Genomic DNA, 26217 nt, shown 5'->3' on the forward strand with positions numbered 1-26217 from the left:
AGCTAATTTGCTAATTTAAACACCGTCCTCATGATGAGGGCTCCTCCAATGAGAGATCCTCTTCAGCCATCAAGTAGATCTGCTGGCCATAATTTCTTTAGCCTTCTTCGTTGTTGTTGTTCCAGTAGGGGCTGCAGTAATATGTTGCTATGGTGCCCTAGTTTATCGTGATGTTTTATGCTTTTTTCTTGGATGACTTCTTTGATGAATGGTACATTGAGATCGTCATGTAGGGTGTGATTAGTCACATAGCAAGGTGCATTTGTGACCATCCGCAGTATTTCGGACTACCTTCGTTGCTATGGCTATGTTCGATTTACGGGCGCATCGCATAGTTCAATTCCATAGGTCCAAATAGGCTTTATGATTGTCATGTAAAGAAGTACTTTACTATCTAGCGATGTGCTAGATTTACTTCCAATGATCCAATGTATGTCTTTTACTTTTAGGTCTGCCTGTTTTCTTTTTTTTGGCTATATGCTGCTTCCAAGTAAACCTGGAATCCAGGTGGAGTCCAAGATACTTTACTGTTGATGATTGTGGAATTACAGTATTATTTATGGTTACGGCTGGGCACTGCTCTTTTCTAATTGTGAAGGTGACCTGTATAGATTTGGTTTCACTAATGTGGATTCGACACTTTTTTTTAACCAAGTATCTAACTGGTCTAGATGACTTTGTAGTCTCTGCGAGGCAGTTACTGGATCATCATGGCTGGCAAGAATGACCGTGTCATCAGCAAATGTCCCTGTTGTAGTGTAAGTAGTCGTTTGGAGATCTGTTGTGAATAGCACGTATAATATCGGGCCTAACACGCTCCCTTGTGGGACTCCAAATTGGATGGTGAAGTTGCTGGATACCTCCTCGTTAACTCGTGTTCGGAATTCTCGGTCAGACAGATATGACTTGAGTATTCTAAAATATTTTATAGGGAGCACCTTTTCGATCTTGAATAGGAGTCCATCATGCCAAACCTTATCAAAGGCTTGGCTTACGTCTATAAATATTGACGTGCAGTATTGTCTGTCTTCTAATGCCTCATTTATCTTATGGATCATTCTATGTGTTTGTTGTATTGTAGAGTGATGATTCCTAAATCCGAATTGGTGTGGAGGCATCCATTCATCTGGCTTTGGGTCCGTATTTAGTCTCCGAACTGCATGTATAAGCTTCTCAAATAGTTTGTTTATTATGGACAGTAAGCTTATTGGACGATACGATGATAATTCTTCTATCTTTTCCTGGTTTTGGTATCAGGGTAATTTCTGCTGTTTTTAACTGTTTCGGCCAAATACTAAGTCTTAGCATAGCATTATAGATGTATGTTAGCATGACCAGTCCATTTTTTTGGCAACTCTTTCATCATTTTGGTGATGATTTTGTCAATACCAGGTGCTTTTTGTGACAGTATTATTCAAGGAATATGAAAGTAAATATTATTTCAAAATCATCATTGACAGTGCGTCTGGCTTTCCGAATGCATTCCATGTTAAACTTTTTTCTGCCCCATTGACTCCTTCCGAAAAGTTCTATTAAACGCGCCTGAGTGAATGGTGACACATCGGCTGGCCGCCTGTGAATCATTTGATGCACTGACTGTCTGACAGAATAATAAATTGATTAATCACTTGTGTAGAGTGATTTGCCTCTGTGACCATGTCAGCGCTTAACCATGTCTTTAAACAACTTAACTCAAGAACTGAATTTTGTGACTGAATGACTGTGTGACTGTGTGAGACGGGTATTCCCCGAGTACTTTTGTTCGCCCAGCTATTCAAGGTACCGCCTGTTAACACGTTGATTTATGAACATCGTCCCCGAAGGAATCCATTGAGTCGTCCATAAATTAAACTTAGGAGTAACTGCGGTAAATCACTGTTGCATTATGTTCTGAACCAATACGGTTTATATTGTGGGGTGAGGACTAGTTATTCTGATCGAATTTCCCTGATTTACTTTTATCTTCTCAGAAAAAAATATTCTATTCAAACCACATTAAACGCATTCGCCAATATTCCACGCAACTCCCCATTATGTTCATGTAATCTCTACGATTAATCTCTATACATCGCCCGAACAAAAAAAAATACTATTAGCAACTTTCCAGCCGCCGAATCAGTCTTCATTTTCGCATCATGTAACATGTGACACGAATGTGGTTGTGCAGATATTAAAATTCTTTGCAGAACTGTTCCAAAGGATGAGAGAGAACATTCTGATGAGCTTAGAATGGCGACAGAGAAGAGACGTGAAACTTGGTAGAGGACGAACTAAAGAAGAGAACAGGAGGAATTGGAGGAAACTAGGAAGAAAGTAAACTCAGTAGCAAGAAACTGCAAAAATTGTTGGTAGTAATTTAAAACATCTTGTATAAAAAGTAGTGTAGGAGCGAGCGAAAGGAAAGGCATAGGGAAACAACAAAGAACAGCCAAGACGGAGGCTGATTGAAGTGACTGGAATTTTGAAGGAAATGTGCACATTTCTATCTGTACAAACCACCGCCTTTTGCTATATTACAATTTCACTTGTATCTTCTGCAACTTACAGTTAGTATTAACCGTTTAAAACCAGTTGGTTACTATACGTATCACTCGGTTTAACATACTAAAACTCAGCATTCTGCCCACAGTAACGTATTTGTTTGTTTTCGTATGGTTCTCGCAGTAAACAGTGATTGTTATTATTATTATTATCATCATCATATTCACCATCATAATTGTGACGTGTTTGCTCTAAGCAAGAACCGTTGAACCACGTAAGAAGTCGTTGCTAAGTAATACTCGCACGCAACAATAGAACAACGGGATTGTGCAACCCGTTTCTAGGCAACGGCTCGGAAACCTTGCACAAACTCGCAACAGTATACAGCTGTGTTATTTATATGGTCTGCACCACATAACAATACAGAGTAGTATTTTGTATGTGGTGTGCGCCACGTAACAGTACAGTCCAGTGCTGTGTTTTCTGTGCGTGGTCCGTGCCTAGAGGACATATTATTCAGCGTAGTTTCGTAGTAGCCTGCAACTGTCTAACAGTAATAAAGACTTGGTCTTGAGCCCCAGATGGGTGCGTTATTCCAGGAGAGACTGGCCGACTGACCGTCGGTCATAACATAATTTTGACTTTGAGTTGAGAGTTCAGTTCTGTACGGAGGCTGTGAAGAAAAGTTGCAGGAGTTCGGCTGAGAAGAGAAGACTTTATGTAATATTTGGAGGCTGTAAGTCAGTGAGACTGTTTAGCTCCTGTGTTATAAATCCGTTGCCAGGAAACGGAGAGTGAGACATAGCCATTGCTGAGATCGTAACAAGAAGAAGAGAAAGTTTCCATGTTTCCATGGTAACCTAGACACGCATGTTAGCCGATATACAACCAGCTGATCAGTCAAACAGTATAATCCCTTCATGCACACAGCTTCTCAATTTATATGGAATTCTTACCCTTATGACGTCACAGATGTTAACCGCTCCACGTCCTTCTATTCAGTTCGCGTAACCTCCATCTGTCTCACTTCATCTCTTTCCTTTTCTGTCCAACTTTTGGGTAGGAACAGCTGCTGTCCATTACTTACCGCCAATAATGAAACAGACCGAACTGATTTAAACTGTAGAACATTTTTCTTTAGGAACCCGACGACCGGAGCCATTTATATCAATGTGTGAACAACGTTGTAATAAAACAACTTGCAGAAATGTAATTTTCTTTATTCTAAACATCACGGTTTATAAAACTGTGGGCAGCGACCCCCCCCCCCAGGTTTTCGCGGCCCCTTTTAAGTGGGTCACAGAGTTATCAAGAATCATTTAAAGTGCGGTCGTATCCACACACAGTTTCTATAAGTCTGTGAGTTAGGTGCTTTCAGAAAGTGTAGCTGTAGCCGAAGGAACGTTTCGAGAAATCTTTTCATCACTGTACAGAACTTTTCATAGCTTACCCTATGTACACGACATGTGCTATGTGTGTAGTGTATATACAGGGGACAGTGAAGCTACTTATGTTCCTGCTGTCAACTACGTTAGTCTTCAGAATGAGACTTTTCACTGACCGGCAGAAATGGATGGGGGGGGGGGAATTAATTTGTGTATTATTTTTAAGGGTACCGTTGTCACAAAGTTGGGGAACCCCCAGTATACATCATATATCTACCTTACTTTCTAACGAAGTCTCTTCTACCACTAATTCATGCTTTTCAGTTGAAAGGCGTTATTAAATAACGCAATAAATTACTATTTCTGCATTCTTAAATATGATCATATAGTCTGGTAGAAGAATATTCATGTTTCGTAGAAATCCTTTGCCTCCAATTTCATAGTACAAAAGATTCGGGGGTTTTTATATACTGAAGACGGATGCAGCAAGTTGCACGAAACCTTCATATCTTTCAGTAAGATTTCACTGGATCCAATTTCAGAGGAGAATAATCTTTAGAGTCACCGCCGTGAGCACCTGAGTTCTCGTTAAGTTGAGCACTTTTAAGACAGTTCGAAATGAACTTAATGTCGAAATGCGTTCCCTTGTAATTGTGCATGAGATCAAACCCACTTCGTGAGCCCTGTTGTGTTACGTTGTGTTCCAGACAAGATAAAAGCTCACCATGAAAACCCTCGCAACGCCACACAAAGCTGTGTCCTCTCTCGTTGTAAAAACTGCGCTTGACTCGGAGCCCCCATCACAGCAAATAATTCAATTACCTGCAGTGTGCCGGCGGCACAACCTAACTTCCAGGCGAAAGCTGCCTCACAATTCAGACGCTTGTGGCTATATCGTAGCCCACTGCCCCTGCTCACTGACAACCCATCATCGGTATTGGCCCTTAAGCATTAAAGGTGTGTCGCGTAACAGTTTACTTTAGTACATCATAGCACTGAAACTTGCACAATCATATTGACAGCCTGGAGGGTTCAGTCGGTATAAAGAATTGACTACGGGCTGGATCATGAAGTAATGGGAGTTCGATCCCCTGTAGGTACAAGACACTTTTCTCTTCTCCATAATATCTATACCGGTTCTCCCTGGGAGTAAAGCGGCCAAGACGTGAAGCTGATCTAGTTCCGAGGTAAAGAACTGTGGAGCTGTACCTGTACGGCCTCGTACGTCACTATGTGGTACTTAATTAATTAAGAAAACAGATTAATTTACATTTATATTTTACAGAATTATCATCATCATCATCAGTAATCTGTCAGACGACAGGTCTACAGTCTCTTCCAAAACAATTCCTCCACTTAATGCGATCTAGAGCTTTCTCCTTCAAATGACAGTATCCTCTTCTGTCCCCAAGGTCATCCAGCATCTTCTTACGTCTTCTTCCTCGTCTTCTTGTCACTTCTATCCGCCCCTCTATCTTTCCTTCAATAACTTCTTTTAGAAGGCAGTTTCTGCGTAAAACATGACCAATCCAATTAGCCTTCCGTTTTCTTATTTCGTGTAGGATATTCCTCTGCTCACTGACTCTAATTAACACTTCTTCATTTCTCACATAATCGGTCCAACTGATCTTCTCCATCCTTCTCCAACACCACATTTCGAAACTTTCCAGATGTTTCTGACCTACTACCCTAAGGGTCCATGTTTCAGCCCCATACAAAGCTATGCTCCAAATGTAGCATATTATATTGTGAAAAAATTATGAATGAGAAATGACATAGAAAGGATATATAAAGAGAAGAATGGAAGAAATCAGAAAGAAAGCTAAAAGCGGAAGGAAGTAGATAGAGAACAAAAAAAAAAAAAGCAACAGAGAGACGTGGTCAAATGCGGGATGAGTTTAACTAATTCTGCAGTTAAAACACTGAGAAATAAAAGAGAATCACGGAGAGGATTACATTACAATTATATAACCCGAACAGTTCATAGCGAGTGGAGTTTGAGCCGTATATAAACACAGCTGAAAGTAAAATCGCAGGCGAACATCATAAGAAGGATATGTAGCAAACGTTGGGGGGGAGGCAGAAATCTATTTGAATTCTAGTCGAAAACCTCAAAGGAAGAGAGATATTTGTTGAGGCCCAGCTGGACCACTCTGTGTCGGGGAGGTTGGTAGGTTTACTGAAAGATTTTTTTTAACCCAGTAATTATAACGTTTTGATAGTCCGAACACTCCGGCAGTTCGCATTATCAACGTTACACTGATTTATACGCTGTTTGGTTACTATGGGCTGTACTTTGCATAATCACATCCAAAGATGAAGAAAGTAATAGGATTGAAGAAACTGTTCTAAATAAACATTTTCATAGAAATGACTATACGTGATGACAAAAAGGGATTTGTTGGTAGATCCACCTGTCACAAAATTAGCTCTACCTGTAACGAGTGAGTACTTACATGATCACATGACATAGGGAAGTACAAGCCTTATGTAGAAGGAAACAAAATATTTTGGGGGAAACTTTAGCCAACAAGTTGGTTGAGGCACTATGCTAGAAGCTTGAAGGTCTCAGGTTTGAGTCCCAATGAGGTTATTGGATTTCTCGATTTACCTAATCCTTCCAGCCGCAATATGGCCCTGGGGTCGACTCAGCCTCTAACAGAAATGAGTACCAGGAATCTTTCTGACGGTAAAGGACGGCCGGAGCGTAAGGCTGATATCACCGCCATCTGTGAGCCGATTGTCTAGTTAATGTTGGGCTCTCAACGTCTCACAATGCTATGGGCCTCCATGGCCTCTTACAGGGATAGCTCTCCCTTTTACTTTATCCAACAGCCTGTTACACCACTCCGCGCGTCTCAAGGTACAGGCTGTAACATACAAATTATCCCCTAAACCTCAGATATCGGAGGAAATTCAGAGGCCAATTGGAAGCCTTTGACGAACCGCTTTCACATGTGGGGTTCCGAGTTCTGTATCTTGGGATCTCTTTGTTCTCAAAATTCGTTATGTGACTGGCTTGTGCTGATTGCATGAGGAATTTGGCTAGTTAAAATCAGCCAATAGGAAACTATTCTTCTCTGGGAGAGAGGCCGTGAATTCAAATCCTTCACAAGGGATGAAGCGTCGCTCTCGCAGGACAGCAGTCTTCAAAATCTTGGCGTTTTGAATTCATCGGAGGCAGGCGTCACTGGCCTGCGCTCCTCAAGCTTATCTACATTCATTAGTCCTTCACTTTGGTTCGATAAATCTTTGATAGTAATAAGGGGCCACATTACTCCCTGCTTGCTAATGAAGTTATAATATTTCGCTTCTGAAATAAAGAATTTGCGGAGAGTGGAAATCGTGTTGTTGATTTCTGGCAGTGGACTGGCTTTAAGCGTGCAGTTTCCCGTTGCCTCAGTTATTACCGTAACACGATCCTAATAAGAGTCAAGTGGGCTACCGAAGCCGGAAATAAATACAAAGAAAGAAAAGGGGACGGTTACACTGTATACTCCTCAGAAACTTCGATCTATCGGATTAAATGAGCTCCCCGCTGTGAGAACCCAAATTTGAACAGTGTTTTCTACAAGAAAACGTTAAACGCGAAGGAATCTCATTAAAATTATGGAGTAAAAGAACTGTAATTGTTAACATTTATTTTTTTAAGAAGAAAGCAATTTTCTGGGATTTGGCACCGTGTATATGTGGTGTTAACTGACGTTTCGGAGGAACGTATCGCCTCCATCTTCAGGGTAGAAGGAAACGTCGGTTAACACCACATATACACTGTGTCAAATCCCAGAAGACTGCTTTCTTCATAGTCACCGCCGTGAAAACCTCAAATCTTACATTTATTTTTTTGTCGGTGAATTACATTAATCAAAATTTTAAGTCTGTCTATACGCCAGGCGGACTGTTTGCAGATTCTGTGGAAGGTTTAAATTACATGTGAAGAACTTTGACCTTTCGTCGGATCTTTTAATTTCAAAGCCAACTGCACATTTTTGTAAGTCTTTGCAATTAGTAGAAATGTCACTACGGCGTCCAGTGAAAACGATTCACCCGTATTTGCTTTCCAGTCAGTAGTCCTTGAAGTTTCATGCTGGGTGTGTGTGTGTGTGTGTATAAGTTTAATTCCAGTCAATTAATCTCATCTGGGATGCGACACTCCGTAATCTCGTGAAAGCTCAGCAGCCTCACGAAGGAACGCACTGTCTGCAACAAGCAACTAACTAAGCACAGCCGCAGTTCTGTTTGCTGCTTGCCAATTGTTTCCTTATCTTCATCTTCGAACTTATAGATGAATTTAAAATGTTTGCCGGTCACGGTGGGACACGCGATAGCGTAGTTGGTTGAGGCACTGCGCTGCAAGCCGGAAGGTCACGGGATCGAATCCCGATGAAGTCACTAGATTTTTCAATTCACCTAATCCTTCCAGCCGCATTATGGTCCTGCGGTTGACTCTGTCTGTAAGAGAAATAAGTACGAGGATTATTCTTGAGGGTAAAGGGCGGCCGGCGTGTAAGGCTGACAGCCTTACCGCCATCTATGGGCCGATTGTCTAGAAAATGTGGGAACCTCAACATCTCACAATCCTATGGGTCTCCACGACTTGTTACAGGGATAGCTTAACTTCACTTTGTCGCCGGTCACAGTGACCGAGCGGTCCAAGGCATGCACGGTTTTCGCTCACTCGGAAGCCGGGATCATGGGTTCGAATCCCACTCGGGGCATAAATATTTAGTGTTTGTGTACAGGTAGAGGCCTTGCTATAAGCTGATCACCCGCCCAAGGAGTCCTACCGAATATCTAAGATCTAGTAAACCGAAGTGAAACGGAGAATTTCATAGAGGTAGGCCAAGGCCCAAACTGGGGCTGTAGCGCCAAAGGAAAAAAAAAAGAATTATATTTCGTTAAAAATGGGCATCTCAATTTTGGGACTACAGACAGAATAGCCGTATGCAGTACTACGCTTTACACGAGACTTATGTTCATTAATATGGCTCTCAAAATGCGAAAAAGCCTTGGAGCTACCATGGAGGTAATATATTTACAAAAATATGTCAAAATGACCGCTACACGAAATTTATATTCATCTTCCAGTTCTTGAGCGATTGATAATATGCAAATCTGTTACGGATACAGGCCGTAGGCGTTCCAAAATATGTCTCTTTTTTTGAAAATTTGTATATGATAAATGATACTCATATGACAAACTTCGAAGTTTTATCTGGCAGTTTCAGTATAGCCTTGAGCAACACTGGATTAAATTAGGTACAGAACATATCACTGAATTTTAAATTTATTAATTTATGTGTGTTTGTAACATTGCCATATACTCGTACACAGAAATGTTTGAAGGAAAGCAGCTTTTGTAAGACATGAACAGGCATTTTATTACAACATTCATTGATCTTACATCGATTGAAGGATTACCCCATTTCTACGTGTACGGTAAGTGGAAGAAGTACTGATATGTTCCTCCGAAACGTCGGCCCATACTTTGTATCATACATATTGTCATAACCGAGTTCACACAGGGACAGGGACAAGCCAGAAGGTCACGGACTCAATTCACGATGGGATCATTGGATTTTTTAATTCACCTAATCCTTCCAGCCCTACTGTGGCCCTGGGTTCTACTCAGTCCCTAACAGAAGTGAGTACCCGGAATCTTCCTGTGGAGTAAAGGGCGACCGACGCCTGAGGATGACAAACTCACCACCATCTGTTGGCTGACTTACTATAAAATATGGGAATCTCAATGTCTCACAACCCTATGGGCCTCCACGGCCTTTTACACGGATAACTTTACCTTTTTTTTTTTACAGATTTCACACTCAGAATTGTCCCTACCAACTGGTTTGCTGCAGACGTAACCCTCTTAATTCGTATTCGGAAGGTAATCGGTTCGAATCTCATCCGGGACTCCGGCTATCCTGACTGAGATTCTTCATAGTTTTCTTCAGGCCCTCCAGGATTATTCTGGGATAGTATTCCGCTTCCTTCATAATCCACAACAGTTCCTCTTTCTTTAGACAATCTACCATTCGAAGCCGTATAGCGTAGCTACTGGCAGCGTGTACAACGTCCCACAAAAATCAATTGTTCCCTTGATTATATATAACAGTCAGAACCACAGGACTGTATGATCCGTTACATCGAGGAAATATTTCATTCGCTGGGTACAGACAGAGTGCAGTTTCCGTAACCCGAATGCCGAACGTATCCTTTAATTAACGGGTCATAAAACCGGTTATATTCCGGCCCCACACTGTGGAACCAGATCTGAATTCTTTCCCTGAAGTTCTAAATTGGATGTGGTTGAATACGAGACATACCAGATTTACAGCAGTTGGTGTTAAGTCTTGATTGGTCAGAATATTGTGGTTTCCTACGAATGCTGTGTTATTTATTGCGCAAGACTGAACACCCAAACTTGAATTTCTAGAATGTAACAATGATATGCTTCTCTCATAATTGAACCTCCCGTAATTAACCTAGGTCTCTTTCATCTTGCAAATTACATATAACAAAGTAATTTGTTGCTGTCATATATATATATATGCAAAATTTCCAAAGTCACAAATGACACACATTTGTTGACATTTCGTAATCATATGGAATATATAGTTCTATACTAGCAGTGCACCTATCCACCGACATTGGCCAAATATAATTCGACCATTGGCTATTACCGCACCATTCAACTTCATACCCTGCAGTCACCTTCCCTATTCAGGACGTCAAGAGGCGCCTCCATGAACCTTCCCGCCAACTCGTTGCAACAGAAACTGATTCTAGGCGGACGTTATATTTAAGATTACAGTATAATATAAGTATTTTAGCGTGTAGACCCGTTACTAGGTAGCAATCGCAAACAAACGTTTCCACGGCAACGAATGAACACGCAACAACAGAGGAAATGTTGGAAGCGGTGTTTCCTGTGGTCCGAGACGTGGCCGTTGTTTCGAAACGGCCAGGTAAGCACGCCTCTGCAGCAACAGTCGAACTACAACAATATAAGAACTGTGTTTTCTACGTGGTCCGTGCCGAGGGGTTTAGAGCTTAGTCAGTTGAAAATCAGTCTGGGAAGAGAAGAGTTAGTCGGTGCAGTTAGTTCAATTGTGGGATATGTGCCGGACGACAAGGACGTAAGAAGACAGTGTTAAAATCCGTTACCAGTAAGTGACAAGTGATGACTGAGAAGACTATGTGTGCTGTAGTTACAGTGATATTTTGAGTGTGTAATTCACAGAGACTGTTACAGTTACTTGTAGTTACGTTCCGTAAGTGGCCAATAAAAATAATTACCAATGCAAACCCCGTCTATAGTCGCTCCATACACGCAACAGTATCAGTCCTATAAACGAACACACATTCAAATAAATATTGACATAAAAATGCAAAAAACATTTCAAAATTTCAGCGTTTTCCAATACAGTAAATTATGGATGACGTTGTACATACGCTCAAAAAAATTTTCGTAACCCATACAGTTGAAAAGGCGTCATTAAAAACTAAAAATCCACTGACCTCACTGGGAATCGAACCCGCGACCTTCCGGCTTGTAGCATAATGCCTCAACAAACTACGCTACCGCGCTCCTCCCAAATTGCATGATAAATAAAATCAAATTTCCCCTGCTTTCCCTGAGGCTACTAATTCCAACCGTTCTAGCCAGTTCACTTTCGTATTGTCTTTGATAGAATTCGAGTGGGCGAGGCCTGGGAACCTGCTAACAAATGATTCCTTCTCTCTGCCTCCCACAATAAATTCTCACAATTTTCCCATGACATTCTCTTTTCACCTATTATTCTGTTTTTTACTTCTTACCTTTATCATTTAAGGACTGGTAAATATTTTCTACACTGATGAGTTTTAGCTTTGTTTCTTTTTTGTGGTTCAGATTTTAGTCGCTCGGGTTATGACACCATGTAGCCTCCTAGGTGGTTACTATTCTGCTTCCATCTTCAGGGTAATTAGAAAACGGGGGCGGAATATTTGTCTGAAATTCTTGTAACTGCTTAAATTCTACATCGTGTGATAACACCAAAGACTACAGTCTCACTTAAGCTCTCATGTAATAATGAGTGCAGTCTCCAGGCAACGTCCAATGGGACGCGAGCTACCATTTGAGTTAGAACAGCCGAGGCGCTATGTAAGGAACCGTTGTCCACTTCGATAGAAGCAATTAACTCAACACTTGGTGATACTGCATGTGTGTCCGACAGGACAACTGCTGACATGAGCGATGTATCGACCTGTATCAGGGGTGCACAAGGCCATGTTACGACATAGTTTCACATTGCTGACTTCATGCAGTGAAGAACATTACTTCATCCTGCTCGTGCGGGTTTGTATTCAAATTTCGGTCGTTGCAACAGCAGTTTTTACGTAAAGATCTTCTGCTTTTTGGGCACAAAACGTCAAGTTAACAAGGAACTGGGGTTCGATTACCGACAGATACAGAGAGCTATTATCCGGCGCGTTGAAATCGACTTAGGGTTCCATCTTGCCTCCTATCAGATGCATTACTGGAGCCGTGGTCTCTGTTATATGGCTCTCTACTTCCACTCCCCTATACGAGTTCCTGGCATGGTGCTGAAGTAAGGTGGTTGCTCTGTCTGACTGACGGTAGCCCGTGCACGAAGGCGGCGTTGCTGTTGTTAAGGATAACACTACTTTCATAGCCATGGAAACGCATGCATTAAGGCAGGCCTGCATCAATTTTCGGTGCCAGGTCACTATGACGCCTAACAGTTCTATGACGATGCTTACAAACATCTTCTATTATTATTCTATTACTGCATTACCTTCCAAAAATAATAGTAATCATACTACATAATTTCTTTCTTCCTTCCTTCTTTAGTCCTTTTATATCTTTATCTCGTTCCTTGCTTTCCCCTTAATTATTATCCCTTCTCTTTTATTTATACGTTTTATAGTCATTCTTGTTACGTCTTTCTTTCCTTCATCCTTCTTCTTCAATCCCTTTATCTCTTTCCCTTCTTCCTCTATATTCCTTTCCCATTCGTTTCATTAGCGCACCCTGCCAGTATTTACATCTCCGTATCCTAGCAACAACACAAGATGTTCTGTCTCTTTTCCTATACCACAGGAACAGTAAGTCTGTCTTCTGTCTGAGTGAGATAGAAGATGACGTCATATGTTTTATGTAGGTGTTTCAGTTATCCACTTTATTTGCTTTGATAAAAACGAATGAATTTCTCACTAAAACATTTCTGTTTTATTCTGTCGTCTACTTCTTGACAGTGGTTCCTGTGTTTCTAGATAATTGTTCAGGCCAACTTTAAGCGAGACAGTCAGCGGTCTCAAAGCTCCCAGGGCAGTCAGACAATAAAATTAGGTCATGAGTCCCGTGGGACTCGGAACGATGTATCGCTGTGCTGACTAGGAAGAACGGGAATTAGCAGTCAGTCAGAGTTAAGGGTCTTCCTAATGTCAGCAAAGCAGTCTTCGTCATAAGGCAGGTTCCCGTTAGACCACAAAAACCTGAAGTCTTCATAAATATGGAATTACGCCGGTCACGGTAGCCCAGCGGTCTAAGTCATGCACTGTATTCGCTCGCTCGGAAGCCGGGATCGTGGGTTTTGAATCTGTTTCCTGTGAGGTACGAACTGAATTCTTATATTGGAATCCCACTCAGGGCATGGATGTTTGTGTGCGTTTTTCTGTGTTTGTGTACAGGTACAGGCCTTGCGACGAGCTGATCACCCGCCCAAGGAGTCCTACCGAATGCGTAAGATCTAGAAAAACCGAAGTGAAAGGAGAAGTTCATGGAGGTAGGCCTAGGCCCACTGGAGCTGTAGTGCCAAGGAAAAAAAATATTGGAACTACATACGCGCTGCAGTGGCTTGAATGATTTGCACAGTGAACTAGGCCTTATTCAAGCCTCATGTTCTCAGAATTCGCACTAAATTTGGTCCAGTTGTCGAAGCTGATGATTGTAGGTGCTGGTACAGTCCGTTCCTCATTGCAGCTGTAGTCACTCCTTTGCAGATGCTCGTTACACTTTTCCTAGCGCGCACTCTAGAATCTAGGTCTAAATCATGACCTGTATCTTCTAAATTTCCTCTCTTCTTTTCAGCATTTCGTCGTCTTTGAATCAGATAATATAGTTCACGTAGGAAATGTTTCATAAAGCATGGTTTAAAAAAAAACAGATTTCTGATTGAACAAAGAAGTCTTGTGTAAGAGCACTGTGTCTTGGGAACAGCATTTTATCTCCAATCGTACACTTCTCTCAGCTCAAGATCGGAGACGAAAGGAAACAGATTCCTAGGAACATCATAAAGAATTCTGGAATCAAGCTATCACAAACCTTTTACTAAAAGACTGTAAATTTAAAGTCTTTTCTAAAATACTATTCCTTCTATTGTATTACAGATTCCTACTTCAGGTCCCTCTCCATGCCCTTTTCCTCCACCTTCTACTCTTTCTCTTTTCTCTTCTTATCTCTTCTACGTTAAAATGTTGATAGCAAGACTGGAGTCCCCAACTCTGGCTAAATTCCTGTCGTTCCAAGTCCATTGACATCTCCGTTCGTCTGTCCACGTGTGTCCACATTTCTTCCATTCTGCTTGTTCTCGCCTTTCCCGAAGCTCCTATTTCCCCTGCCCAACCAGTCACATCCTCTCTTAATTCGAAGAGCTTCATAACTTGTACTCTTCTCCAAGTATAATTAGAATGATCAAGTCAAGGAGGATGAAATGGACAGGGTATGTAGCACGAATTCGGAAGAAAAGGAATGCATATAGGATATTGGTGGGCAGGCAGAAGGAAGGAGAGCACTGGGAAGACCAAGGCGTATGTTGGTGGATAATATTAAAATGGATCTTAGAGAGATGTGATGGGATGGGATGGTATGGATGGATTGATCTGGCTCAGGATAGGGACCAGTGGAGGGCTCTTATGAACACGGTAATGAAACTTTGGGTTCCATAAAATGCAGAGGAAATGTGATTTTTTTTATCTACATCTTCAATATGGATTCTGTATAGAGTCGGTTAAATTCTGTTGTAGCCCCTAGATTGCGGCAACTAGTGAGACGCAATACCGCAAAATTATTTTGCTTAGTTAATTACATAGTGAATGAGCACAAGGTATGAGGAGTGAGGGGGAGCCGTTATTGAGAGAAAGAGGGAGAATCGACTGCGCATGCGCACAGCTGAACAGTTTCTGCTGTTGTTCATTACATGCATCACGCATAGGTCACTCGTTAAGCTTTCGTGCGCCAGTTCTAATAAGATGTGTGTTGTAGCCACTGCCACCGTACATTCTTGTAAATATTTGTTGAGAATATGTGTGATGGCAGACAAATTGATGAGAATTAGATTGGTGGGGCATAGAGCACGCATGGAGAAATGATACTAACTTCATGGAGCTCAGCAGCCAGTTGTGCAGCTGCACAAGAACTTCCCAGCACTTACGGAACCCGGAGGTTCATTACTGTGTTCGCAAGAGCCCTCCACTGGTCCCTATTCTGAGACAAACCGAGCCAATTCATACCATCCCATTCTATCTCTCAAAGATCCATTTTAATATTATCCACCCACCTACGTCTTCGTCTTCCTAGTTCTCTCTATCCTTCTGACTTCCCCACCAAAAAAATATATGTATTCCTCTTCGCCCCGATTCATGCTACATGCCCTTACCATCCATCCTCCTTGACTGAATTATTCTAATTATATTTGGCGAAGAGTACAAGTTACGAAGCTCCTCATTGTGCAGTTTTCTCTAACCTCCTGTCACTTCATTTCTCTTCCTTCCAAATATTCTCCTCAACACCCTGTTCTCAAACATCCTTAGTCTATGCTCCTCCCTTAATGTCAAGAGACCAAGTTTCACACGCATACAGAACCACAGGAAAAATTATAGTTTTGTATATTCTAATTTTTATGTTGTTGGACAGCAGACGATTAGACAAAATGTTCTGGACTGAATGGTAGCAAGCATTACCCGAATTAAATCTCCTCTTAATTTCCACCCGAATCAAATTCTTGAATATGAACTTTGCAGCGAAACGATTCGAATACAACATAAAGTCAGCTATAGCGAACTTTGGAATTCGAAAATTTAATGGACAAACCTGGGACCTATACATAACAGCTCTCGGCTATAACGAGCATGAACGCCAAAATGAAACACATTAGGACTAAATTCAAAACCTCTACAGCAGTCGTATAATTATTATTAAAAAATTGTAGAAATTTGCGTGAGTGTCCGTTGCAGCGGGAACGTGTTTACCGAGCCGTTGCCCAGAAACGGTCTTAGCATACAGAGCCATCGCTTAGCAACGGATCTATACGCCACAATATGAATCGTCATGACCGTAAGAATCTCAGATCTTGTATCTGCTATTTGTGATTGGTTCCTCTTTGTTTCGAGCGACGCACAAGCCTGACTGGCTGTCCTTGAGGATCTGAGCAGGAGAATGCGCAGTGTGTTGCGTTTATATAGGTGACGCAACAGGTAGTGGATAATGCTGCGGCCCCGAGAGGAGAAGAGAGAAGTAGATGGACTGGTAGGAAATCAATCACAAGCATAGTACAGAAAGAGGCATAGTACAAATTGAACCAATACTGGACTCTGTTCGCTGAGGTTCTATTTCCTTTGTCCCCAGCCTCTTATACAGCAGTAGGTCCGTTTTTTTTGTATCCGTTTGCTAAGCCATCAGTGATTGTCAAGGAGCAGCTCACTTTGGCCGCAGCATCAATCCCCCCCACATAGCGAAACACTGAAACGTTGAAGAGTGCTATATATTTGTGACCGTAGTCTATTTATTTCTGTGACAATATGTCTGATGCAACCATCAATCACCGAACCCTCGTCCGACCCAAAGAATCCTCCACGCAGTGGGTAGGCCGTGTCATACACTGGCAATAAAAATCAGTCCACCTTAATATCATAAGGATAGGTTGAAGGGTAAAAGATAAAGTTGTCTCTGTGCTTAACTAATTAAGCACTACGCCATGAAGACGTATGTAGGAGTGGATGTATAAATCCATATTTTCTTGACCTCGACATTAACTGGAATTGAGTGATCAGCTTCACACTCTGGCCGCTTTACCCCCGGAACCCATTGGATTAGAGGTTGGGCGAAAATCGGTCTGGACGACTTAGAGAAGAGAAAATTCTTGTCACTACTGGGACTCGAACTCCGACTTCTCAGTCGTCCAGCCTTAGCTAGTCGCTATACCGACTGAGCTATCCTAGCTCCTAGGGATAGGATAGCTATCCCTAAACTGTGAACGCGTTAGCTGCTAGTGCTTCGAACTTGAGTATTTTCCGGTTTTAAAAGTGAAATATTTTTATATACCTGTTTTCTTCTTGTGGGTTCTTTTCGACGCTGTAAGCATCAGAAACTACATAGTGTCGAATGGCAGAATAATTCGCGAAGGATGTGTTGGAAGGAATTTGCAAGCAAAGGGTCAGCGCCTAATTTGAGATGCTATTCCAACTTTTTCCTGGGGGGACTGATGATAATTACGCTAAACCTTAGTCAGTATAGTCGCTGTACCTTCCAGATTCCAGCCGTGTCCCTCCAGAATTAAACAAGTAAATCAACGTCATAGACACAGAACAGGACCTGATATGTCTTACTCATATTCTGATGGTGTGCAAAGTAATTCCATGGAGCTGAGCTCTTCTTGAGAAGTCACAAGTTGCTCGGCAACTCAAGAATTTCACAAAATTTTATGGAACCCGAAGGTTCATTACCGTGTTCACAAGAGCCCTCCTGAGCCAGATCAATCCAGTCCATACACACTATCCCATCTCTCTAAAATTCATTTTAATATTTTTCTCCCACCTAGGTCGAGCCATAGCTCAAGCGGTTAGTCGCTGTCTTCCCAACGCGGCTGCCCGGGTTCGATCCCGGTGTCTGGTCAAGTGGGATTTGTGGTGGGCAAAGTGTCGCTGGGGTGGATTTTCTCCGTGTACTTCGGTTTCCCCTCTCAATCTTCATTCCACCATATTCTCCATCATTATAATCACCCGGGGTAGGTACAATAGGGCAATCAGTGGCCGCCGTGCCGAGTGGACCCAGTTGGACTCCGCCCCCCACCAAGCGATTTTTAATTCTCCCACCTACGTCTAGGTCTTCATAAATATCTCTTACCTTCTGGTTTTTCCACAAAAAAATTGCTATATTCTTTTCTTTTCTCCCCTTCCATGCTACATACCATACCAATCTCATCCTTCTTGAATTTGTCATTCTATTTATACTTGGAGAAGAGTACAAGTCCTGAAGCTCCTTATTATGAAGTTCAAATGGTCTAATTTAATTTAAACCGGAATTGTGAAAGCAGCGGCTGGTCATATGCCACTACTGCATTAATACAGGAACAATACAAGAGCTAATTTAGATACGCACTGCGACCATACGTTGTAGAAAGAATATAAATGTAGAGGGGGCTGGGGAAGGGGGTCGATGCACAGAACATGGGGCCAGCAGGATTGATTTTTAGATCCCTCCACCTCTGGCAACCCTTGCTGCCGGGGAGTCCCAATCCCCGTGTCTCCTGCGAGCGTCTGCCAGTTAAACCCACCCTCTCAGCCTTCGTCTGGAGCCCCGGTGCGTTTTCCCATCTGGGCCAGCGAATGGGCTGCTTCAGAGCGCAGAGTCGCACTGTGCCCCTTGTAAATTGACGGAGCAGGGGAATTTGATAATTTGCTTACGTTAGCTGCTCCCTTTATCAGGAAATTTAATTTACACAGGTAATATTGGAATAGGGGAGGAATCGATTTTATTTGAACATTGTACTGTCCTTCGTCTGTTCATGACCTATTAAGTCACACGCTCAAAGTCAATGACTGATATTTAAATATCACAGGAAAATACCAATTAAAATCCAAAGGCGAATTATTTATATCTTATCCTCATCGTGCCTACCACAAATGTCCATCAACTGCCGAGATTAAGAATATATGGATCTATACCTCCACTCCCCATTTATCTGAACGGCGTGATGCTTATTTAAGTAGCGGGACCATTTTATTTTATCGAAATTTATCAAAGTCGAAATGACCAGGCAAAACAAAACATAAATTTACCAAAACCGCGCGTCTCCAGGGAGTACCTAAATTTGAGTTGTATAAGTTTTATTGACATAAGAAACTAGTAGATTTTTAACATTACTTTTACCAAAATGAACGTAAAAATTGTATATCATGCAATTATCGAATAATAAAAAAGTACTGGTTATAATTATGTCTTTTTTCTCGAATAAAAAACAAAACGATACACGTTGTGGTTCTTCTTCTTTTTCAATGTAAGGCCAAATCTGACAAACCTTTAGTTGATTCACGGCTCTGGAAAATTTTGCCTTTGTTGATTTCCATATGAACATGTGACTGTAGATTCTGTTGTGTGCAATTGATATAATGTCCCATTACCCTTGCGGCTTGTATCCTGTTCCAATCACCTGATCCAAATGATAGTTTCTTCCGTCGCTGTGGGGCTTCCCCCAGGAGAAACAACTGACATGCGATACTATAATTAGGCGATTGATATAATCAAGTATACCCACAGATCCGACACGGGGTTCAAACGGAAATAAATGAGCACAAATTATTTTAATGCAGAATCATACGCTCTGACATGTGTTATAAACTATTATTAGTTGTGTATATATATATATGTATATATATATATATATATACCCTGTCTAGAAAACCGAAATTAACGGCCGTGGGGATTCGTTGCACTGACCACGCGACATCCTCTATCCGCTAAAGTTGGCACTAACTTCGCCGACAAGCGGCGGTCGCTCCGTCAGTATAGTTCGCTTGCGGACTAAAGCCACGGAGAATGTATATATATATATGTGTGTGTGTATACGAGGGCTATTCGGAAAGTAACATCCGTTTATTTTAGGCAACTGATGTAGGAGAGGTGGGGAGTTCGTGCATGCGAGGTAGCTTCACATGAATCATTGCCTTGTAAGCCATCATATAACTGGTCATCTCATGTTTGTTCTTATCTCTGCAGAGTGAGTTATAATATCTGCTGCGATTAATAATCCCGTCAGCTGCGAAATTCCCGTTGTTATCCGCTTTCTTCACGCTAAAAACTTGGTTGCTGCTGAAATTGTAGTGAATTATGCGCGGTTTACGGCCAAAATGTAAATGGCTGAAGGAACTGTAAGACAATGTAAGAGAAGACTGTTCAAAGATTGGCGAACAGATGTTCATGATGAAGAGTAAAGTGGTTTGTCATCTGTAGTGAGTGATCGCTAAAATATTAGTGAAATACGGCGCTTCAGATATTCAGAATTTTCATGTGAATTTCCTCAAATTTCACACACTCTCCTGTGCGAAATTATCACAGTTAGGCTAGGCTTCACAAGTTTTGTGCAAGATGGTTTCCGTGAATTCTCACGCATGCGCACAAAATGCAGATAATGTCTTCGGTGTTGACTTTTTTTAGAACGATACCACAAAGATGGCGATGAATTTCTCATTCACATCGTACGAGTAGCAGATGATGAAACATGGGTTTTATTTATGAATATTGAAAGCAAAGAGCAGCTAAACAGTGGATACACACACGTTCAGCAAAAAACCCGTAAAAACACTTTAAGAAAATGTCTGCCAGAAAGCTGAAGGCAACTCTCTTCTGGGACAGGGAAGGAATGCTGATGAAAGAATGCATGCAAGAATGGCCAGCAGTAAGGTCACAAATATATCGCGAAACAATATAAAACTGTTAATGGTCATTCAGAACAAGGCGTTGAATGTTATTATCCCTTGTAGTGTTCCTCCATGACAAAGTGCGTTCGTATACAGCTGCTCCTACTCGAGCATTGCTGAAACATTTCAACTGGGAGTTGTTTGACCACGCTCCTTACTTCCCACATCTAGCTTCGAGCGACTACCGTCTGTTTACCCACATTAAGTATTGACTGTGATCACAGAGCTTGAACAATGACGAGGAAGGAATTTGTGGAAGGTGTCAAAACGTGGATGAGCTCACAGGCTACATACTTCTTTGACACATACATATAAAAACGTATTCCCCGAAACAAGAGCCTCAGTTCCGGCGGTGACTGCGTTGAGAAGTAGCCTAAATATGTATGTATTTATTGTATATAATAAATTTCTTCTCGTTGCTTGTTTTGTTAACAGCTCACCGGAAGTCACTTCCCGAATAACCTTCTTACATATACCCGTATGTACATGTTATTATATGAAATTTCATTTTCCTGCAATGTTCATTAATTTTCTAAATTCAGCATTCAGTTCATAGATGAATTCATAGATTCATGTAGTGAAATTTTTCAAACAGCATTTACCGGTTGAAATTTGTAGCTCAAATGTGAAACAATAACTGAATTTTTGTATATTATTTAGAATAATAAAGTTTAAATCAAGAACTGTCACGAAATGTTATGTAAAATGGAACCAGGTACTTCTAATTTAGATAGTACGTGAAATGCTGGTATCGGAAGCCTTGGTCGGGGCTTGAATTCGAATCCGGACTTCATGTTAATTACATTTTCGATATCACTTTTCCCACTCGTGACTCCTCCCACAAAATCACGCAATACAGATACTGGTAAATGCATAGGAACTTATTTCTACCTTTAATTGTATCCGCGAATGAGCCATGATGAAACCGTAATCTCTGGAGTTCGCGCGGATATTTCTCATTAAAACTGCGCTACGTCGGAATTACAGGCTTAGTCCAGACTGCTGGAATGTGGATCGGTTGCCTATGAAGCTTACGGTTATGGAAATTATTAGATTTTGCCTGCCTGTACACTATATGCACTGGCCCGAATTACTACTGTACACTTTCAGGTGATTAAGTACCAGCTCTTCATATGGAGGGATCTGGTTCAGTTTCACCTCGCTTCATATGAGATTAGTAAGGATTAACTGGAACTAAAGTAAGGTCTTCTCTAAGTTTATTCAGTTTTCCCTTTTTTTCCCCTAGGCACTACAGCCCCAGTGGGCCTAGGCCTACCTCCATGAACTTCTCCGTTTACTTCGGTTTTTCTAGATCTTACACATTCGGTAGGAATCCTTGGGCGGGTGATCAGCTCGTCGCAAGGCCTCTACCTGTACACAAACAGAAAAACGCACACAATCAACCATGTCCTGAATGGGATTCGAACCCACGATCCCGGCTTCCGAGCGAGCAAAGACAATACATGCGTTAGACCGCTCGGATACCGTGACCGACAAGTTTTCCCTTATTAATCATAATTCAACCTTTTTTTGCACTCATCTGTTACCGTTCTCTGAGATGTGCGATAACCTCAGTCATGCAGCACAGTATCATATCCTCAATTTTCATGTAGAGAACTTGATCTCTGTCCCAGAATTAGACAGGTTACATACTACAAACCTCAATACCAAATTTTGGAACATGAATCGATTGTGTACGTGAAGGTCATGGCCCTAAGAGTAATTAAAATTTACCTCGTAGAATTTATGTACCCACTGGAATTAATTTCTTTGAATTTTTTTGGCAAAAATATTCTACATCAGTGATTCTCGACCAGTGGCCCACGGTTTAATTTATAACTTTCCACGTACAGGTAATTGTCCCTATTTTCCATTGGCGCTACAGGCCTCATTTGGGCCTAGGCCTACCTCCATGAAACTCTCCGTTTCACTTCGGTTCACAAGATCTTACACATACGGTAAGACTCCTTGGGCGGGTGATCAGCTAGTTGCAAGGCCTCTACCTGTAGACAAACACAGAAAAACGCACACAAACATCCATGCCCTGAGTGGGATTCGAATATAAGAATTCAGTTCGTACCAAACAGAAAACAGATCCGAACCCACGATCCCGGCTTCCAAGCGAGCGAAGACAGTGCATGCCTTAGACCGCTCGGCTACCATGACCGGCTAAATTGTCCCTTAGACCTAAATATATAGACTGCTACCTAAAATGGAAAAATTACAATTTTTATTCTAGGCCTCTCTTAGATGTTTTATTATTGTATTCTTATTTAAGTGTCAGAGACTAAACAGTCAGCATTAAATCATTTTATTTTTCCTTTCCTTACGCATTGGACTTGACGTAATTGCGATAGATGTAAGGAGTTGTTTGACTGGATATAGATACAGGATATAGAGAACATGTAAACATTTCGATAAAAATGATGAATTTTTGAAGTAAATAGCGTTTTAATGTAAATAAAATCTAGAATATGCTTTTGAAACCTGTTAATATAGTTCATTTATAATTATAATAGGCATAAAGAACATTTATATTTCTTTTACTTAACTTCCAGCCGAGGAATATCTGCTGCTAATTAGAGATCTGTGTTATATCTTCCCCTTCGTGCTGTAGCATAAAAAGGAATTTTTGCCTGCGTAAACCATCCCCTCATTTCCTGCTCTTTACACTTAATTCCCTAGTAACCCCTCCAGCTGTACACACACAACACCACAGTCGTTTCATCGGAACAGGCTAGTTACATGTTGCCATTTGTACTGAGGCTACCGGTTCACCTGGCAACATTCGCTGGCCTATCCAGAGATGAGGATATTTAACATCCTGTGCCAGTATTCTCCTAACCAATAGAAATAATAATTAAGACTAGAATTAAATTGTAAATATATGTGAATACTGATAATGGACTACTAAGACTGACAAATGACAGACCCGACCTCTCGTCAGAGAGGGCGCCCTGAATGGACAGGACAGCAACATTCACAAAGAAGAAAACATCTGGTCATGAGCCCCAGCTGGGGCTCGACACCAAGACAGACAGACTGACTGACCGTCAGTTGCAACATGAGTTTGACTTTGACTTTGACTTTGACTTTTCCTAACCTTAGACAGACGTGCGTCTCTGTATCTCGGGATCCTCCAAATAAATATTGTTTAAGAATTAAATTCCTACTTCATGAAATCGCTTAATGCTACTTAAGTAAAAATCGCTGCTTGCGCTGAGAATTGTAGGAAGCACACACATACACTCTGTAGGCAAAATGCATAATGTTAGAGCAGGTGGAATGTGGGAGCATACGAGCCGCTTTCAGTAAGGCGATAAACAAATAAACAAGAAGAAACTCTGCAGACAAGCTGGGAGAAACTGAACGATATATATGTACATGCAGCAGCTAAGCAAGATTAATTTGAAAGTTTAGGATTCCCGTATATAAGTGCGAAGGGAATTTCAGGACTTGGCGTAATACGGATCTCATATTGAAACAGACATCTATTTCGTCTGCTTATTCACAGCTTTAGAAAATCATAATAAGGGAGATTATCTTTTTAATCCGACAGAGAATATTGTAGGAGGGGGCTGCATCATTAGGGAGCACAGATCACAGGATTATCCTTTTTTGTATCTGTATTTCGTAACTGCGAAATTCGTCAATGTCATTGCGCAATTTCGGATTACCTTAGCAACGAAATGTCGAGGGCTAAGTCATGAAAAAGCATACGTGTACTGTGTTCTGTGTCTATTCTATGAAAATTTTAATATTCTGGTGTGAATACGTGAACTATGGCATTCTATTTTAAAGGAGACATTTTATAGTTTAATGTTTTTACTTGTTATTCGTGGCAGAAGGCGTTAAAACGGTCCTAACGAGTCTCTCCATAACACGTAGGGCTGGTAAAGAATAAGAGAGACAGCAGGGGGAAAGCTAACAGTAAGAAAGCTTCTGTAACAAGTGATGAAACTTCTGTCCAGCTCTCAACTGGTATTGCTCCGTCGTCTTACACATGAAATTCTTCCATAGTTTCAATAATTTTCGTGTCTGTGACCGTGGCGTGGTTGCTAGGCCACTCCTGGCTGGCTTTGCACAGGACAAAGCATTACCACCTCTCAGTAGTCTATTGGTAACCGTTTAACGTCGTAACCAACTGTAAAAATAGGCGCGATGCATGACTTTACGCAATCTTAATTTTAAGAAAATATTCCGTTTTATTTTAAACGGGAATATAGATGTGTTAAATATTATCATAATAAACAAGATACTGTTCAGACAAAGAATGAAAACGGATGGCAGAAGTTTCGTCCCCCGTCACCCCCAATGCTACCGTTACTCCACACCTCCCTTCTGCAAACACCAAAACCAAAATGAGAGCCAGAGAGACAGGAAATACGTAAAAACTGACTGAAGGGGACGGATGCCTGGAAATAAGTTTCATTCTTTGACCGATTCAAGTTAAAAAAAAAAGTAAACTTGTCGCTGTGCTTAACCAATTAAACACTACGCCGTGAAGGCTTATGAGGTAGTAGATGTGTAGATCCACATTTTCTTCACCTCAGCACTGGTTGGAGGTAGGTGGTCAGCTTCACGCTCTTGCCGCTTTACCCCCGGCAAAAGAGCCCCCGGTACCCAATGAATAGGAGTTGGTGGACCCCAGAGCCGGTCTGGACCACTCGGAGAAGGGAAAATGCTTGACCCTACCGTGGCTCGAACTCCAACCCCTCCAAGTCGTCCAGCCTGTAGCCACTCGCTATACCGACTGAGCTATCCCGGCTCCTCCGATCCAAGTACAGATATTTAATTAACTCAATTCATGTTATTGTAACAAAAATACAATTGAAAGTCAGGAAGTTTCGGTAATATGGCCTCGCCCCCAGATGCACCTTCACACGTGCTTCGACACGTCATACATACATATCAGAGAAGATGAAAGTACAGTCCACTGCAACACAAATTAAATTTTTGGTATTTATGTGGTTTTCGGATACTAACTTATTTATTTCACGTGCAAATTAAGAAATTTTACATTCATACAGTGTATGTCTCTTAATATTATCGCGGACGTTGATTCTCCTCTGTTAGTGCTCCAAGCACGCAATCTGTAACATATTTTGAGTTCGATATACGTTATCCTTTTAACTGATATTGAGTGATTAACAAGATTATGGCCGGTCACGGTAGCCGAACTGTCTTCATGGTAACTCGTTCCACCTCCCATTGCCCAGCAACGGTTAGACATGTCACAATACACATCGCAAACAACGAGCGATTAGTGTAGGAATGAAACAGCCAGTGTCAAAATTATATAGCTTTTCTCCCCTAGAATTCATTTTAATTACAGTTCTTTATACACAGATGGCAGCTCTGGCTCGTCGACATCGAAGTACGGAGACAGGTTCGGCTGTCTTGCATGAGGAGTATAGTGAAGCCGCCATACAGAAACACAATGCTTGGGAAGGTAAGCTGACCATTTTCCATTTATCTCTTCTCTTCCCTTACTGCCCTGAATGTCGAGTTCAAAGCCAGTATCGAGTGGAATAATGAATATCGCTTCAGAATCTCATCCATGAGCACTGTATAATTTATACCGGTAGAAGAATTTATATATAATCCTTTTATAATTACGTGTAGGGTAGGAGAGCTGAAATTCAGAACA

At 41.4% G+C, this 26217-nt stretch overlaps 1 long non-coding RNA gene across 1 annotated transcript in view; it reads left to right on the forward strand.

The window, feature by feature from the left end:
- The window catches only part of LOC117282537, a 400895-nt gene extending 374882 nt beyond the window's left edge, over positions 1-26013 (forward strand). The window contains exon 4 of the long non-coding RNA XR_004513304.1: positions 25917-26013. This is a non-coding gene — a long non-coding RNA (uncharacterized LOC117282537). The remainder of the gene's footprint in view (positions 1-25916) is intronic.
- Positions 26014-26217: the final 204 nt, after the last annotated feature.

Source organism: Cryptotermes secundus, unplaced genomic scaffold (genome assembly GCF_002891405.2).
Source record: "Cryptotermes secundus unplaced genomic scaffold, Csec_1.0 scaffold381, whole genome shotgun sequence".
Lineage (NCBI taxonomy): Eukaryota > Metazoa > Arthropoda > Insecta > Blattodea > Kalotermitidae > Cryptotermes > Cryptotermes secundus.